Here is a 19,239-nt window from a genome sequence, read left to right as displayed (position 1 = left end):
TGCAGAAGTCCAGTTTATACCCTTAGGCTCCAATCCTGCAATAGATAGCAACTGAGCAGACAGCTGCACAGTGGCTCTGAGTGAGTGCGCCTTTCAAAAATCATTTTCCTTAATGCAGGAATGGTGAGCAAGGGGCTTTGGACTGTGTTATGCAAGTCGGGTGTGGGGAGAGGGACTAGATCATAGTAGTTTCTTCTGACCTTAGTATCTGCATGTCAGAGAAATCACTCCTTTGCCAAGGAAAAAATATCTTGCAATAAGAAATAAATTCTAACAGTCACTTCCCTTTGCAATGTTCACTGTTCATTCCAATGCTCTTAATACACTGCGTCTTGTAAAGGAAGGCACTGGATGATGTCATTTATCATTTACAGGCTGGATACAAAATACTACATGGGCATCTCCAGTCATATGGTTAAAACCTGAAGAAATAAGTAACTATGAAATCAAAATATTTTCAACAGCGAGTTTTCTGTATACATTTGTCACTGTGTTTTTCAATGTGAAATAATGGTAATCATCATCATCTTTTAAATTATTCTTGTCCGAACTCCAGAATGCTAGGAGCTTGAGCTTTACAAACATAGAAGAAGTCTGGGTGTAGGACCACATGCTGCAAAATCACACATGCTTACCTTTACTCATGTGAACAGTTCCATTGTGGTCCAGGATGTCTCTTGCTGGGTAACAGGTGTGCCGGATGCTGGCTCATGGTCTAAAATATCAACATCTTTTCCTTGAATATAACATTTTTTGTGGAAGAAAACCCTATGCTGTGTATGTTAGGCCCACAGCCCCCTCCTCAGAAGAATGATGGTGATTCCTGTTTGTTATTTGTATGTTTTTCAGGAAGGAAACTGGACAGAATAAATTTTTCACTTGACAGAATTGTTACTGAGTAATTGAGTGAAGGAAGGTCCCTGGCATTTAGCAAAGGAACCATGTGTATTAACACTTCTCAGGCATGTGTAAGCAAAGAAGGATTTTGCTTTTTCAGTATGTTTGGGACATGTTCCATTGAAACAAAAAGTAATTATGACTGAAAAATGCAAAAATCTAATACTTATAAATTTAAAAATCACGCCTTCGGCTACGGCTGTGGAAAAATCTTAGTGGTATTTCAGTTAGCTATCAAACCGATTGTTACACAGGGCTTTGGGAGGTGATCAAAACTGTCCACTTCAGTTCAGGCATAGCGCACACCTCACCCTGTGCCATTGCATTGTTGCCTTAGCTAGACCTGGATACAACATGTACAGCATCAGGCGTGCAGAGTTATTAAATTCAGAGATCGGCAAACTGAGTGCCTTGGAACCCTTCTAAACCTTTGCCCATTTCTAGAACTAAATTGCAGCTGACTCTCGCTTCATCTTTATAAACTTGAAGTGTTTCATTCGGTTATGCCAAGCCCCTGGAATGTCTTATTCAAACCCAGGTCTGAAGGCCAGAATTATTTATTTCCTTATGAGCATGTCTTTAGAGCTTATCATTATATTAGTGTGCTTCCCAAAATTTAATTTCACAGTGTTCCCCTGAGGTGATGAAGAGGGGTTTCTGTCTGTTTTATGGGTAGGGATCTGAGGCACAGAGAGATTAAGGACAGATATTTCTACTAATTTTGAGTGCCCAATTTGAGATGCCTGGGACCTGAATTTTCAAGAGAACTTGACATTGTATGGGCTTCATATGTTCAAAGTACAGAGCCTATTATCTTCAGTTGCACTTGTGTGTGCACAGAACTTCTGCGAATCAGATCCTAGTGTATCAGGTCAGGCACACCGAAAATGAGAAACACTTTGTGACCAACTGTGAAAAGCATATCTCAAGTCACTTGCCCAGCACTACAGAGGAACTTGGGGGGTAGAGACAGGAATAGAATCCGGTTTTCTAGGGCAGCATTTATCTGCTTTGACGATGAGTCCAAGTTTTCTCTGCCTCAGACCCTGAGTCATTCACTGCACCTCTTCCAATTTCTCCAACAAATGAGTCAGGGCTCCTACAGACTCTTTTCCAATGCAATCCTGATTCATTCTCAGAGCAGGGTCAGTCTGTGCACTGAATGAGGAAGGTATCCTGCGGAAAACAGATCCTGTGATTCAGTAATTAAAGACTGTAACACTCATCAGTTAGATCTATACTTATGCCAGCAGGGGAGGAATAGTAAGACTCAAGAATACTGGGTTCTATCTCACACTCTGGAGGGAGTGGTTCTCAAGTGGGCACATTCCACGCCCCCCAAGCTTGAACCCTTGTGCCCTAACCTCTTCAACCCCTCTGTCTCATCTCTTCCCCACCTTGGCTCTTTGTCCCATTCCTATTTTCCTTGGTTACTGAATCTCATTCAGCCTTCTCATCCTACTTGCAGTCATCCAACTTAGTCATCAACTTTTGCCCTCCTCCCCAGCTCCTCATTTAATCTCTATCTTCCCCATTCCACAGCAAACGACTCCAGTTCTTCCCCCTTCCTGTCCAATGCCCAGTCCTGATTTCCTTATCCAACCAGTTATATCTTCCCTCCCCTCTCTTTCAAGACACCAGTGTCTCCTTGCCCAGCCGGTCCCAGCCATTCCCTTCTGCCAACCCAGGCTCCCCATTTCAGCCTCTCAACCCAGCCAAATTCATCTTACCCTCCTCTCCTGGTCCCAATCTTCTTGCCCAGCCTTTCCCAGTTTCTCTCCTGACCCCATTCCCTGCCCAGTCCTGCCATGTTCCTTGTCAGTCTCCCCGGTCTGTTTTTTCCCTCTGTACGCAAGTCAAGATGACTTCTTCCTCCTGACTACCCAGGCAGCAGCAGGTGATCTTTGAGAGCACAGGAGAGACAGGCTCCCGGCTCTTAGTTCATACTTGGCACCATCGTGCCTCAAAGCAGCTGTTATAGGAAAGGTCTGGTTTTACAACTTTAGCCCGAGCTGGAGTATGCTCATTTGTTCTGTGGGGATGCCACATGCAGTCTGGCCCAGGGAGCAGATAAAGCATGCTCAGTGAGGATGGAATCTTTGGAGATTTTAGCCGCTAAGATGTAGAAAGTAGCTACTAAACATGTGCCAAATTTGGGTCAGATTTTCCTGAGGACAGTCATAGCTGCATCCCTACTAAAATACACCCTCTGGCAGATTTGAAGTCTCGGCTGCAAAGCCTGGAGCCACCAAGCCTTTTCACCAAAATGGTCATCTGACTTTTTTTAACATGGGTGAAACAACAGTTTCCCCTAAGCGCTTTCTGAAAAATGGGTGAATCATTTTAGCTGAAATTTTCCGTAAAATAGGCAATCCGTGGTAGGACCCTGCACACTTTTATTGAAAAATGGTGTGCCATTAAAAATTCAGTTTGGTGACCTAAAAACAGTTTGAAATAAAAAATGTACAGCAGAAATATTTATAAATAGTGGGAAAAATCCCATCTTTCTCAGTTGTTTTTCCTCCTCTACTCCCCATTTTCCCACTGAAAAGTATTGGGAAGAGAAAAAGTGGGGAAGCACATACACTTTGCCTCATACTTGAAAACCCTTTCCCACTAAGGATGTACAAAGAGAGAAATAAAATCAAAAGTCAAACAATTTCCTCCAGTGCCAAAAGTAGGGGAAGGGCAAAAAAAGGGAAGGGAAAACTCTAGAAATTTAACGCTCTGTATTTCTGTTGCAGGGCTGTGGTGATAGCAGAGAGGAAGAACTGAACAAAATTAAAACAGGTAATTATCTTTAGAATTTTTTTTCGTGAAAAAATCTAAAGATTTCAGTGAGCACTGCCTTCTACACAGGATGAATTTTACCTTTACTGTATAATCTTGAGCACAACTTGCTTTTATGAGCTCACTTTAGTATCACCTGTGTATGTCTTTAGGAATCAAGCAACTTGAAAATTGCAGTATGGTGCATTGTTTTTTTTAAATTGTTCTTTCATAAGCACAATCAAAATTACTGTTAAATTTGATAACCATCCCTTAAATTCCACTTCTGTATTTGCTGAAGGAGGAAGTAAACACTACTGATATTAGATATCCCTACAACCCCTCTTTACAGAGTGCTGCTGTTTTAGGGCTGAGTGGAACCACAAATATTAGAAACTAGACTGAATTGAGGAAAAGAATTCCCATTGAAAATTTTGATCACAGCAAAACAATTTCTTTTGCATCAAAATATATTGTGAAAAATTTATAACTTTCTCTTGAAAAAAATGTAAGCTGACTTTTCCAGCTAAAACCAAGACACATTTTCTTGAAAATTGTAACTATTTTATTTTAATAATTATGTTTTTTCAGTTTTTAGGTTTTTGAGCCCCCTCCCCATCCAATTTTAGAAAATAGTTAGCTTCTGTGAAAATTTTAGTTTTCTTTTACTAATTTTTTTCTGTGGAAAAAGTGGAATAGTTTGAGCAGTCCTGTTGGAAAATGGAACTAAAAGAGTTGGGTTAATATATAGAACGTAGGATCCCACTGACTTGCTGCGTTCTGCTCCATCTAGTGGCAGGGAATTTAATGCTTCAGAGACCGTAGGGTTCATCACAGAAGAGGGCACAGCTTTTTGGGGCAATTCCAAGAAGGCTGTACAGTTTCTTATCACCATTCAGCACTTCTTAACCTCTGCGTTAAGGTACCTTTTAAACTAGGACACATGGAAATGGCAAGCGCACACTGTTGTCTGGAGAAGGGGAGCAGGCCACTACTTGGGCTTCTAACTACTTTGCACATACAGCCACCACGTGGATACATACAAGGGTCTGCACTGCCCAAAATATAATTGCCCGTGCAAACAGGGGATTGACGATAGTTACCCAGATGACGTGGGAAAATGTGGCTATTGCAGCTGTTTATGTTCATATTTACTTCTTAGGATAAAGTGGTGACACTGTCATATTGTGCCAAAACCCAACTGTGTTTTAATGAAGGTCACCTCTGTGCAAGGTGAAAGAGTGCGGCAGTGTGTCTCAGACCCAGAAATCAATTCATGCAGATGCTGTCCATGGTGGCTGCAACTTTGAGTTGAATTCCACTCTAAAATCTTTCAATCAAGCTTTCCTGATCATTATGGTACATAGAGATCCGCTAAGCCACGGATGTATGATCGTTAAATTGGGGGGAAAAAGCTGCTGCTGTGCATATGCTGACAAGCAATTTATTCATTGCAAAATAGTAAAGAATTGAGTATCCAGTCAGTGTCAGTTGGAGGGCACTGTGCTATATTTGTTGCCATCATCATTATAAAGGTTATAAATGATCTGCTTGGAGCTCAACGTATATCTTCTAGGATGAAGTGTCAACACAAAGATAATAGGGGTGAATTTTGAATACCAGTTTAGGTACACTTGCCGTTTTGCATGGCAACCAAATGGATATTGGTAGGAAAGTGAGCAAAAAGAAAGCAGTGGGAGAAAAGTCTAACTCACTACCCTCACTTTAGGCATCTGTGTTTGCAGCCCGGTTGTCTATCTTGCCAGACAGGTGAGGCAAAGAGGGCCATTGTCTTTAGGCCTGGTGTTTCAAAGCTTCCCAGTGCTCTGGGCTCCTTTTCAGTGCCACAGCAGCGCTGCTCCAGTTGCACATGGCTGTGAAATAGTTGTGTGTGTGTGTGTGTAGACAGAAGTACCATGGTCCAGGAGGCATTGAGAGCGGTCTGCCCTGGGCTCTGCCCTCCCAGGTGCGTGGAGCTAGGCTCCCCTCCTACCTTGCCCCAGGGCCTGTGGCAGCTGTTGGCACCAGTGTCCTGCCTAGCTGAATACCATAAAAATGATCTGTAGAAACCTCCTTTGATGTGTTTGTCATTAGAAAGCACACACAATCAGAAAACTGGATGACATTTGAATAGTGCCTGACTAAGGGCTGCTCGGTAAGTTTCAAGTCTCTAATTGGTCATTGGTTTGAAATGTTAACATATTTCACTTTTAAATGATTCCTTTCATTTCTCTTTGATGTTTGCAGAGATTTAGAAGAGAAATAAAGATATTAATAGGCTTCCAGAGAGCAGTAGTAGCTACTGCATTTTTCACTCTTTCCAATGAACTCCAGTAAATTTGAATCAGGTAGCTGCCATTCAAAGTGATTAGCTGGTAACAGGCTGAAAAGAAACAATGAATCAAATTCTCAGCTGGTGTAAACTGGCAGAGTGTTGTTGCCTTTCCTGGAGCTAAACTGTTGTGGTGCATCTGAGGATTTAGCTTGATATTTTGTAGTATTTTATTGTCTTGTTGGCAATATTTCTTGAGTAGAGGTGTGTGAGCCAGTTCTTCCCACTGCAGAAGAAGAGAACTTGCACATGCTATTTAGGTCAGTGCAAACAGAGATGAGCTAGTTTGGGACATGCACAGGGCTGACTGTGGCTGACATGATACAGGCTGTCATGCGCAGAGCATCATGTAATAGATTTGCTTAAGCATGAAACCACAATATAAAGCATCCATGGAAAATGAAGATCGACCTGCATGCCCAAAGAGCGCAGCTTACTATCCCGCTAGGCCATCTGATTTGAGTGGAGCGTGTAATCCTCCTGCTACAGGCTATGCATTCAGTCTTTGCTAGTTGTAAAAGATCCCTCAGTCTTAGCATTTATAATACTGGGTGTGGGAGAGGGGCCCACTCCCTGGGGAGGTTTAGGGGAAAGAATAAAATTTGCAGACATGGGACCCAGCTCCACAGAAGAGGTGAGCATGGAAACAACTGGAAGCAGCCGAAAGGAAGCTGAAGGAACTCTGGTTGTCATTCGTGAAGAAAATTGTTCAGAGTCAGTATTTCTGCACAAAGATTTTCTTGGAAACTTTTCTGTAAGTTACACATTCTCTGCGGCTCACTAGTGACCTGATTTCACTTGTATGCTCCACCGCCCACTCTCTCTTAGCCGTTTCCTTTACTATCAGAGTCACCATCCCCGAGAAAGATTACTGAGGGCTGCTCTCAGCAGCTTTGTGCAAAGACATTTGCAGTGGTGGTTAGCAAATGGTACAAGATGTCAACGAGCCAGGAAGAGTCAAAGGAAAGAAAGGAAGAGAGGTGAATCAGAGGGGTTGGATAGCGGAAGGGCTTGGGAAAGGACAGATAGACAGACCCAAGCTTGGGCACATTTATGTCTGTTATAGTTACTGCACACAGAATGGATTTCTGATCTGTTCTGAAACATATTGTAACCCCAGACACACTGAGACCATGGACGAGGGAGAGAGAAGTCTCTTACCTACAGCCTTGGCTGAGAGCCAGCTGGCCTTTAGCTCATGTGGCTGAGCATAGGGCTTGAGCCTTAAGATCACAGGTTCAATTCCTCATGCTGATGACCTGGGTCTATTCGCATTACAGTACAATAGCTTCTGACTTGGATCAAGTACATCCAAGAGAAGCAGCTGTGTGTGTGTGTGTGTGCACGTGCGCACACACTTAAAATAGACCACCAGTTCCATGGCACCTGCATGCAAGTGAGGATGTAAGGTCATGTTGATAAATGTTTGGCTGCATGTGTGTTGCCATTGCCATGGCTGACCTCAGCTGAACTACCTAGTGACCACAAGATCTGTTCGGGGTGAAGACGCCAGGGCAGGGTTATTGTCTGTGAAGCATGGCAACAGCACCTGGCAGACTTGGTTATTAAGACAAGGAGGCCCATGACAACGGATGCGACTCACTGAGTGCCAGGACTTTCCTCCTTCCCTCCATCGGCTGGACAAACATACTTCCTCTTAGATGCATCCTTATACACCAATACAAACAAGTTGTTACTGGCCCCGACATCACCTTGTACAAGTTGGCTTGATTAGAATATCTCTGTTACACCTTGTTATTCTGACCTTACCTTTTAGGAGGGGTCAGTGTGTTCCTGTTGTCCCTGGGGAATGTTTTTGATTATTCTTGGCATTGGGATATTCTGGTACCACTTGATATTGGGATGTGTTTGAGTGAGAATTTTGTGACCAGCACTTTTTAAGACTCTGTATTTTTGAGGTATTAGCCCTCGTCTTGTCAGATCCCATGAGCACGTCCTGCCTCATACCAAGCCTCTGATACAAGACTTTGTGTCTCAGGCTGTCTTCCTGCTACAGAGGATCTTAAGTCTGTCTGTTGGGTTGCAGAGAGATCTGTGGGCATTGTCTGCAGAACCTAAAAGCTGGAATTACTACTTGGGAGTGAGATATTCTCTTTGCAATAAATAGAGAACCTTTTCCAGGCTAATGGAGTATCACATGACTCTCAGAGGAGCCTGTGAGTTGGATTATTTGCTTGAGGGAAAGTTACAAGACAGCAGCAGTGGGAGGGCTGGAGTGTGTGTGTGTGCGTGTGTGTGTGTGTCCATCCAGAAAGAAGGTGTTCACCATCTTTGGGTCTGTGCTGGTGTGGAATAGGGCTGAAGGCCCCCTGAAAGAGGACTTGTGGCCCCACATCACCATGCCACAGAACAGAGCAGAGGAGAAATCCTGCAGGCACCTTAGAGTGGCTGCAAGGGAAGCGGTCAATCAGAGGGGCTGCTGGAGTGGCCAGTCAGTGGTCAGAAGGGCCACAACAAAGGAAGTAGCAGTGGCCAATCTGATAGTGGTTGCCTGAGATCAAAGAGTAGAACCAGGCTGGCTGGTTGGAATAGCTGCAGGACCATGGGCAGCTCAGTGTGAGCAGGCTGAGTGCTCATCCCAGAACCTAGTCAGACCAGGTGAGTGTAATTTGGTGGACTGAGCTCATCTGGTTGAAGACTGAACCTGAGGGTGTATATGCTGACTGCACACCAACCACGAGTATGGAGACTGCATACCCTGGAATGGGGGACAGTGTGTGTCTCAGCTGGAGGGCTGATTCATGGAGAAACAACCACCTGTGTGTGTGCTGGCAAGAGGTGGGTGCCATCCTGTTGTGAGAACTGAAAGGGAAGCAGCCTCACGCCCCACTGGAGAGAGAAAGTCCGTGAAACATGGCTGCTGCCCTCTTCAGAGCAGAGAGAATGACAGGCGCCGACCAGGCAGGAGGGGATGCTCATGAGAAGCAGATGCCAACCCCATCACAGGGTTTCATGCAAACTCCCCCTGCTGTCGTACCCGAACACCTCCCGCATAAGACAGAGAGTCCCTTGTGAACTCCGTAGAGCATCTCACTCCCTCCCACTTGCAGGAGTGTTTGGGATGGGTGGGTTTAAGGGTGGGAGTAGGAGGAGAGGAAAAGTGGCTGATATGATGGATGCCATTCCAGGTGTGTGGAGGAGTTTTCTGAAACATGAATGTGGCCAGACTCTGGATTTGTCTACTCTCCTCTGGACGTCTGCTTTACTGCCTTCTCATAGTCCCATCAAGGAGGTTCTGCTAATGACAATGGGGACAAGTAAAACTTGGAAGCAATTGCCTTTTCAGCTTGCTCTTCCTGCTAGACTGTCCTTATAAATACAGTGTTCACCAAAGAAATATTCAGTCAGCTTCTGCCAAAGTGCAAGGGGCTGCTTCCTGCATGGATTAAACATTTCTGCAAGTCAGAATGCTGTGGCGTTTTTGACCAGTGTACTATTTAAAGTATTAGAAACATTGTGCAAGTAGCTATTAAAACATATTGCTGCAGAGACACTTGGAACCACGGGAGTTCTTTACACTTTTAGGAAGTTGTTGACAAGATCAGATCAAAGGATGCCAAGCAGCAGCAGCAGCTCTGCCAAAGAAGATCCTCAGTGCAGATGGTGCTTTTGGTATTTGATATGATGTAGGTGTTAAGTTTATTGGAGTAAAATATGTATTTTAAAGCTTAAATCTGCATGTGAGAAGAACCATATGTACAGAGCTGCTTTATCCCTTCATATATCCTGACTGCATGGTCTACATTCTGGTGGCCCGATTCTGCACTCTTTTCTTGCTGTGAGTAGTACCTAAATTTATGAACAGTCCCATTCAGATCAGACTCACAGTCCTGACAAAGATGAATACAGTTGACAGATTCTGGCCTTGCATGTCCTGAATGCAGAAGTAAAGAGAGGCTGTTAGAGATGATTCCTTTCATCAGATACAGTTATCACAAATCGTTTTAGAAAGAAATAACAGTGACACTGTGGCACAGTAGGCACACACCCAGAGACCAAGTTAAACAGAGACTAGATTAATGTGTAGGCTCTTTGCTGAGTCAGGAGGGACCCCGATGACACTTTGTTAAAGGAGCCCTCTGTTTGCCAAACCAAAAGGGCCTTTTCAGTAATGGTTTCCTGTGAGGGTAAGAGATGAAAGTTAGTCAGATCTTTAAATATGTTTTTACGTAATGCATTGCAGATCGCTGTTGGGCTGACCTTCGTGTTCATGCTTTTCCTGAAGACTGGCTCAAATATTCCTTTATAACCTCTCTGTCCATTTCTCTTTGTAATTTCTCTAATCTCCTTACATAACGCCCCATTTTGAAGCCGAATCTCTACAGCTATTTGTAGAATTGTGCTGCCACTCAGTCCTCCTGTTGGCTCTGCCTTTGTGGTTCTGGAAATATTGCTTCCCTACAGGCTCTGTGACCGGTTGTTTTCTGAACTCTGCCCAGTGGATCCCTGTGTTTCATGTAATAAGATCCTCAAGTTGCAGTGAGTGCTCCAAGAGACAGATTTTCACACGTGTGAATGCATTTCTGTATGACTCCTATTTATGCCCACAAGAGCTCCAGTTGACAAGTCTCTTCTCTTTCCTGAATTCCATGTCTTAGAAATTCTTGTGGGTGTTTGAGAAGACCCCCTGGTGTTAGAATGTCTGGAAATGAATAGTTAAATGTTGTAGCCAATCCCCTCAGCCATACACGTATCTATCGATAGAGGTCTGTGGTTGTGTATGTGTGTATATGTAGAGCTCAGCAGATCTGTGGGTCTCACATTTATATCCACCTACCACGTCTGAGGATTGAATGCAGTTACAAATTTTGTAGTCACATAGGGTTCTCTTTATATGTCGTCATATGTATGTGTGTAGATAGACTCTTTCAAGCTTTGAATCACACCTCTTGATTTTTCACATGTATTTTTACACCTTAATTTTACCAGTGATGGCTGACATGAACAAAAGGACTGTTGCAGCACTCTTCTTACTAGTCTGCGGTCTGCCCAGTATTCCACACCACGTGTAGCTCTGGTCATTTTGATATCCCAGATGTCTTGATGGTGGGTGGTTACATAGTCTCTCAGATGCCATTGTTTAGACCAGGGGTGCATCCATGTCAGTTTATATTTATCATTTTGCCTAAAGATGGTGTTAGTAATGAGCAGCCTGTGTTCTGCACCTTTACTCAAGAGGCGGAGTCCATTGCTGTTCATCCTATCATCCTCTCCAGCCACTGCTGTCTCTACCAGTGCTAGCATTAAGGATGAGCAGGATGAGACTGTCCTGTGCAGGGGCCAATCTGATGATGAGGACACTCCAGGCCAGAGAAGAACTGTTCCTTGCTTTCCTCTGTGCTGGTCAGTATAAATGCAGAGGCTCTGAGAACAGTGACAGGCCATAGCAGATTCAGGTGCAATTGAACTTTCATGAGCTGTTCAGTCAGGACATTGTTTCAGGAGTGATGCTCTAATGGCAAATCCAGCTCTATGGAATCTGTCAACATCCTCCACTTTTCCTTTCCAAAAGAAAATGGAATTTCCTCCTAGTTCACTGATGAAATCTTCACCGGCAATCTAGTCTACCTCAGTGCTGCAATATCAATATAGTAGTGGGCAAGTTCTCTGGAGACAAGACCTGTTCTTCTCTCAGGCCTTGATGCATCACCTCTGTCCACAGGGTACAGGCACATTACATGTGGCTAGGGTCAGTCTTTTCTTCATTTTTTTTCGACAGCTGTAGGATGATCCACCAGCCAGTGCAGACTGGCCAGATGCTGCAGGGGCAGGCAATGAATAGGGTGCCTTTTCTAGCCCCTTCCTTTACAAGAAGGTGAGCAGTGCTTTCCTACAAAGGGCTGCCCTGGCACGTAGGATGCTGCCAAACTTTTTTGCTGCCCTGGGTACACAGCTGGATGGCCACTACTCCCAAAGCCATGGTGTGCTGTATTGTGGCTCTGACTGCCAGTGGCCACCTCCATGGCCACAAGACTTGAATTCATGATATGATGATAACAAGATCTGATAAGATGTTACGGGGATGGGAGTTGTGAGAAAACCTGTGTGGGAAATTTTTGAAGTGAGAAGCCTTTGCACTGGGCAGTCCCACTCTCTCAGCTGTGGAAGCCAGATGCCAGTGGCACCAGGAATCATTGTCGATTGGTATCAGAGGGGCAGCCGTGTTAGTTTGGATCTGCAAAAGCGATGAGGGGTCCTGTGGCACCTTACAGACTAACAGAAATGTATCAGATGCAGGTCTGCCTCTGACGGAGTGGGTCTTTGCCCACGATAGCTTATGCTCATACATTTCTGTTAGTCTGTAAGGTGCCACAGGACCCCTCGTTGCTTTTGTTATGGATTGGGACTTCTTCAGCTGCAGTGGGTGAGCAGGAGATTGTCTGTTCCATGTCATGCTCTCTGAGCCCCCGTCACATTGCTAACTCGCCCATGTGGGTGTGGACTTACAAACTGAGTTCCTCTGCTCAGACCACCGGAACAGCTGTCACGTGCTAGAGAAGGCCAGTTTTCCTGTCCTGCTGACGGCCGGGGCACTCTGGTTACCCTCACTTGTCTTGTCAAAGTGATTTCCCAGAGAGAGGCTGCTGGGGGAAGTAAGGTAAATTTCATAGACGAACTGTTGTATTACCACCCCTGCGGATGGGGCTTTGGGGCAGGTGGTTGTGGAGGGCAGGGGGGAAGGTTGCAGTAAGGCAATAGCTGTAAAACATTTAAGTATGGGCTGAAGTGCGGGGGCAGGGCTCAGCGCAGTATGTTGAGATGTGTGTTGGTCTGGGGAGCTCAGGGCAGGGGGCAGGCAATGTGGGGGCTCCAGGAGTCAGGGAGGGGGTATGCAGAATATGGGGGGTGCAGGAGTCAGGGCAGGAGTGTGGGGGTGTGCATGGTGCAGGAATCAGGGCAGGGCAGGGCAGTGGGGAGCATGTGGGGTGCAGGAGTTGAGGCAGCGGGGGAGGGTGGGAAAGTGCATGAGAGAGGACAGAGTTGTTAGGGTGAAAGTCACAGTAGTGGAATGCGGGGCTTGGAGGTGATTGGGGCTGGTCAGGGCAGCAGGGACTGTGCTGCCCCAGCACCAGCGTGGCAGGGCTGCCTGCTCACCAGGGCTGGAGCCTCTGTATGCTTTGGGAGTGCTGGTCAGGGGTTCCCCAGTTAAGGTTGTTGGCAGTATCCAGAGCCAGGCTCCAAGAGGGCCATTCTGTCACCGGGAGAGACTGGCTTACTTTCACCTTTGGCGACCCCCGTCTCATGCAAACAGCCTTCTGGAGCCACAGGTGAGCTGTGTGTAGGTGAGGACCAATGTGGATGAACTCCTTTCCAAGGAGCACAACGTGTTTCTCCAGCGGAAGTACTTCCCATCCCCTGTCCCCATCCGCCCCTCCACATACTGCACTCTGACAAATCTCATAGACTATGTTCCCTGGGACAGTTCTGTATTCCTTTAGGAAACTTCACAGCACATTTCATAAACAATTCCACGAATCATCTGTCCATATGCACATTCCTTTAACTGGACCAAACAAGAAGGAAAGGTTAATGTTGGGTGGCTGATGACAAGCAGTCTGGGTGCCAGTATGGAGGAAGGAGTATATGGCAGTGCTATGGATATTTTATGAAACAAATATTTTTAGGAAAGGCCTTTAAAGAAATGGTGCATGTTGCTAGAATTTTTAATTTTCACCTAATGAAAAGAGCTTTTATGGCAGGAGAAGTCGGTTTTAAATGTACACAGAGCATTAGTCTGATTTGTTTAAGGTCTTCATGGGTTTTTCGTCTGTGTCTGGCTTGATAGGAGGCTCTGTAGAGTTTGTGGGCCTTCTTTGCCTGTTCAAAGCCAGAGTGGGTGTGAGTTTTATAAATCTGTAAATTGCCTCCGAGTTTATCTACCTGTCACTTTCAGCTACCCTCGCTCAGGTATCTCTCTCACCTCTTACTGACCAGCTCAAAAATCTACAGCAGGCATAAAACAGAACAGAGCTACCCAGCTTATTAAATGGCCATTGCTTGCCTTCAGACTCCATGTCCCTTTTCTGCTCAGTGTGAAAGATGGTCCCAGTTCCATAGCTAACACTACTCATGCTTGACTTGTAGAAGGAAAGAATGGTCTGGTGGTTGGATTAGACTGTGAGAACTGGAATCAACTCCCTGCACAGCCCCATACTTCTTATGCAGCCATGAGCAGGTTACTTAGTTTCTCTGGGCCTCACATGAAAAATAAGAATGACAGCACTTGTCAACCTCCCAGTGGTGTACCTGGGATTTCTTTGTACTACCGTAGTAGGTGTGAGTCCCAGTTACAGAGCTGGATCCTGTGCACTGGGTGTTGTGTAAACACAACCAAAAAGGTTCTGTGCCCCATAGAGCTTGCAGTCTAGGGACTAGATAGACCCAAGGAGGAGTACGAGGAAACAACGAGATAATACAGTCAGCATGACAAGAAGTGGTTGCAGATCACCGGGCCCAGCCATTGTAAAGTCCTTAATAGGCATCATGCCAAAGAAGTGTTTTAAGGAGGATAATGTGTTTGTTTTGTGGCTGTTTGAGGGTGGTGTGAGGAGTGGCATGGGGGAAAAACCCGAAGGAACTTTGTTGGAAAATGGAAGAAGTGGGTGATGGGCATTAGTGCTAAGAGCCTGTTGGAATCAACATCTCAGTTGACAGGTGCTCACTAGCAACAGCAATAGAGGGACTATAAGGACCTAAACTGTACACTCAGATTGTTCAGCAGAGGCCTAGCTATAAGGTGCTTTCCTTCCTCTTCCCCAATACCCTTGCTCTGGGGCTGTTGCAGTGTCTGTGCTTATTGAAAAAGAACAATCTCTCTCACTGTGAGCTGTCTCAGCCATCACTTTCAAGTGGATGTGCGTTTTGGAACTTTTTTATCTCTATCTTCTTCCAAGGGGCAGCAGTGTCTGGCTTTACACTTGGACAAGGTAACACAATTTAGGTGGAGAAAATTGTATTACTTTCTACAGTATCCTCTTCCACCACTAAGTGCCTGCCCCCTGTGGGGAGTCTGTTTTCACTTCCCCTTTTGTGAATGCTGCAGGCAACGTTGCTAAGCCAGATTTCCTTTCTCTGTCTTCACCTCTTTGCAAGCTTCTAGATGGGCTTTGACACTGGATGTCTAAGGGCACAAATATCAAACAGCTTTTTCCTCTCACAGTAACTTCAGAGGCTTTCCTTTGCTGGTAAGTCACTCTGCTGGCAGAATGTTTGCATAGTAAGCACCATATTGAGTGAAGGTCAAACAAGGCACTTCCAAACTACATTGCCGGTTGCATGGAGAGTACATTTGAACCAGCTGATTGTACAGGACTGGGACCTTACCCTTCTTAGCACGGAGCCTAATGCCAAGAAGATGCCGGATTCTGTAAAGGACAGCCTTCTTCAGGAGTGTTTCTTACTCGTCCTGCTGGGATACATGTCTAAACCTGGAATCTGTATTTCTTGTGAGCTCAGCTCTGTGTTAGATGCAACCTTCTTATTTCCAAGGAGAATTTCACAGCTTTCCCCAGTGTTGGGTCCATAGAGTGGAACTTTTTCGATTTAAAATGAGTGAGGAGGCAGTGTTCGTTTGCCTGTCTAATTATTTATTTACCTAGTTATGCCCAGCATTTGTTTTCTGGTGATACGATTCAGGCATATCATAGCCTTTTACTTTATCTCCTTTATCATATTTTGCTGCTACAGTTCAGTGAGAAAATTTGTCTTGGCCTCTGCATAGCAGTAAGGATGTCATCTAGTTTTACTGCACTCCAGTGTACCTCTCCCATGTGTTTTCAAGATTCCCTTTGGTCACATAGAAAGCATGTGATGAGCAAGTCAGTGTAGAAGAACAGTATTCGATGCTCTCGGATGGGCAGAATATCCCATAACATCATTAAAAGCTGGTCTAATGTGGTAACTTGAGATAAATGTATGTGAAGGCTGGAATTGGTTGGGGCCTCCTGTGGTCCCCAGTACACCATTGCAGGGAGTGTGAATCCTCTTGCTGTTTAATTTTAAGGGATTTTTTGAAGGTAACTGAGCTTCAGAGAGTTTTTAACCAAACCTCCATTGATTTTAACAGGAGCTAGAGCAGGTCCAGTGTACATGCTCAGATCCCTGTCCTCCTGGAGACACATTCACACCTCTAAAGCACTACCAAATGCCACTGCAATGTCTTGGGGCCTTTTTTATGTGAGTGATTTTGTCAGCCTTCATACACTCTAAGGCTAGAAGGGTCCATCATGACCATGTGATCTGACCTCCTGCACATCACAGACCATAGAACCTCAGCCACCCATTCCCAAGTTAGACCTGCCACCTCTGATGTGCTCAAATCATGATTTAGAGCAGTGATGGACAACTCCCCCTGTGGCCCACAGACCCCCTGGCTGCCCACCACCTCTAGCCCCATGTGCCTCTTGCACACTGGGGTACCAGAGCCCTGCACTTCCTTGCTCCTTCTCAACCCTCCCAGCACTTTCAGAGCTGCAAATTGTCTGCTTGGTACTCCACCCCACTCCCCACTCTCTCCTTGCAGATCTGGAATGCTGCGAATCAGCTGTCCAGGGCTGCCCATCACTGATTTAGAGACTTCAAGTTTTAGAGAACCCACCGTTAATGCTCATTTAAATCCGCAGGTAACCTAATACCCATGCTGCGAGAAAACGAAAACTACCCGAGGGTCTCTGCCAAGCTGACCCAGGATGCAACCCCTTCCCAACTCCAAATATCAGTCAGTTAGACCCTGAGGATGTGGGAAAGAGCTGGATGCATAGGAAAGAGCTCTCTGTCAAGGAGCCACGTGGCTAAATTCTGTTCTTGTTGTCACCACTATAAACAAACTGTATCTCCAGTGCAGTCAATAGAGTGACTCTAGATTTGCACTCAAGTGTCTGGGAGCATACACAAACTCATTCCCTCTCCCCCTCACTCCATCAACCTACTCGATATCTGTCTCGCAGCATCCCACGCCTGCTAACTCTCATTACACTGCAGCATTTCTTGTGGTGGCTGACTGGCGCATCTGTGTTATTCATCATCTGGCCTTTTAAGAAAGGACTGCTCGATACTGTAGCTCACTGGTGGGGGTGTGTAATGGGTGCCCCTCAGTGCCAATCCACTGAGGGTGTGAGTTGCTCCAGGTCTGAGCCAGGAAATTGTCGCTGCTTGTGCCAATAGCTCTGGCATTCCCCTTGTGGGTCATCCAAGATGGCAGCTGTCAACATATCAGCGCTGCATTGCATGTTAGATTGGCTGCAGTGACATTTCTGCAGTTTGTTGTTCGCTTATCTCGCAGTAGTGCCCAGTAGCCCCAGTCAGGGTTGGGAACCGACAGCCCAAGGAGTGGGGAGTCAGAAGAGGTGGTGAGGAGAGAGTACTATAAGGAAGGTGAGGAGAGGCAGGATGGGGTCAATGGTGCATGGGTACCCTGAGACCTGGGAGAGTGCGGATCGAGTCCCTGCTCTGACAAAGACTCTCTTTGCGACACTGGGCAAGTCACTTGGTAACTTGTCACATAGATGAGCCAACAAACCCAGGAGTGCTGGCCTGTAGGACTCTGCTGTGCCCTGAAGGCCCTGGTGCCTGGCTTGGTCTGCACACTCTGGGACTTGTGCTGGGTGACAGTAGTGCCACGTGGGCCATCCTGGCACAGCAAGCCAGTGTGCTGTGTATCCCCAGCCTGCTTGTGGTGTGGTAATGGCCCTCGCCGGCAAGCCTCTGTGTGCACCTCGGTTCCCCAAGGGTAAAGTGTGGATGGGACACAAGAGCCCTTCCATCCCTCACAAGGCTGTTGTGAGGATAAGTGTGTTGCAGATTCTGGGAGGCTCAAATACAAGGGAAGTACAGGCTGCATAGGTCCCTGAGACACAGACATGAGTGGGTGAGTAGATTGGCATGATGGCGGCATCGAGGCTGTCCCTCAGGTGAGCGAACAGGAGACTGTAATGAATTCAGCACACCAATTCCCGGGGGAGATGAGGCACTCATGCAAGAGAGGGCACAAAGAAGCTCCCTGTGTGTACATTTCAAATTGTATTTGGAAGTTACCCTCTTGATTACAACATCTTGTGTTTTCTGACTTGCCAAAGATGTTCTGTGTCCCCAGATTGGGCCCTGTCAACAGGAGTTTTCAGCCAGGTTTTTTGATGGACAAAGGAGGCAGAAGGGGGAAAGGTATCAGATCTGTGCTTTTGCTAACATTTATGCTAGGGATCTCATTTTAAAGCTCCTGAATTAGGAGTCAGAGAGCTGGTATCTCCCCGCTTGCGCATCTCAAACTTCAGGCAGCAGAATTGATTTAATTTCAACTCCTGAAATGAATGAAAAGTAGTATTTGCCGGTTCTTGGCAGAAAATAATCTCTGAATATGTTGTGACCTTGCAGATGTAGGCGGGCATATGGCAGAAACGTCTATAATTCTAGACTTACGACAAGACCCCAGACAGACGAGACTGAACTCTAGGTAGCAGTTACTGCAGCTTAAGGGAACGTTATTTAATACCTATTAATGGAATTGTTGAAGCACAAACATTTGCAGCTTTAAGAGTCTGAAATCAGCACAAAGACGTTAGAATGTTAAGGCAAAGATTCATTGTGGTCAACAGAGGATACCACCCACACCTTTAATCAAACCATATGTGTAGCCAGGGACAGAACGATGTGGCACATAGACCATGCAGGAGGTAATCTACGCTATCCAGACAAGCGTCGTAACGGCAGGAGTTTCCAGGCAGCCTGTTGCTAAGGCAGAGGGAAGGGGAAATACTAGTATGAAGAAGGTGTAGACACCACTTGGTACAGACTCAGTCCTCAGGTCCCTTAGGGTCACTGACATCAGCAGGGGTATATGCCACATAAGGACTGCAGGATTCTTTCCGGCCAGGTTTGTACCTGGCCCCACCGCCACAGTATCTGAGTGTCTGTCATTGCGGGAAAGTATCTGGAGCTTCCCCCATGAATATACAGATGGGAATGTCCCTATGTGAGGCTTGAGCCCAGGGCAGTCAGTCTCTCCTCTGTGGAAGACCCACACTCTGGGGATGGATATCAATGCTGAGTCTATTCAGAATCAGAACTAAGGGGAGTGTCAGAGGGTCAGGGCCAAGCCTACTTGTCACAGGCGAAGCAAAGGTAAAGGAGGCCACTCAGGGTCACCAGGGCCTGGATAACCAGGGCCCTGCCAAATTCACTTTCCACTTTCATCAGTATCACGGTCGTAGTGATTTAAAAACTAC

Source organism: Carettochelys insculpta, chromosome 11 (genome assembly GCF_033958435.1).
Source record: "Carettochelys insculpta isolate YL-2023 chromosome 11, ASM3395843v1, whole genome shotgun sequence".
Classification (NCBI taxonomy): Eukaryota; Metazoa; Chordata; order Testudines; family Carettochelyidae; genus Carettochelys; species Carettochelys insculpta.
The sequence above is the reverse complement of the archived record's forward strand: the minus strand, read 5'-3'. Positions refer to the sequence as shown.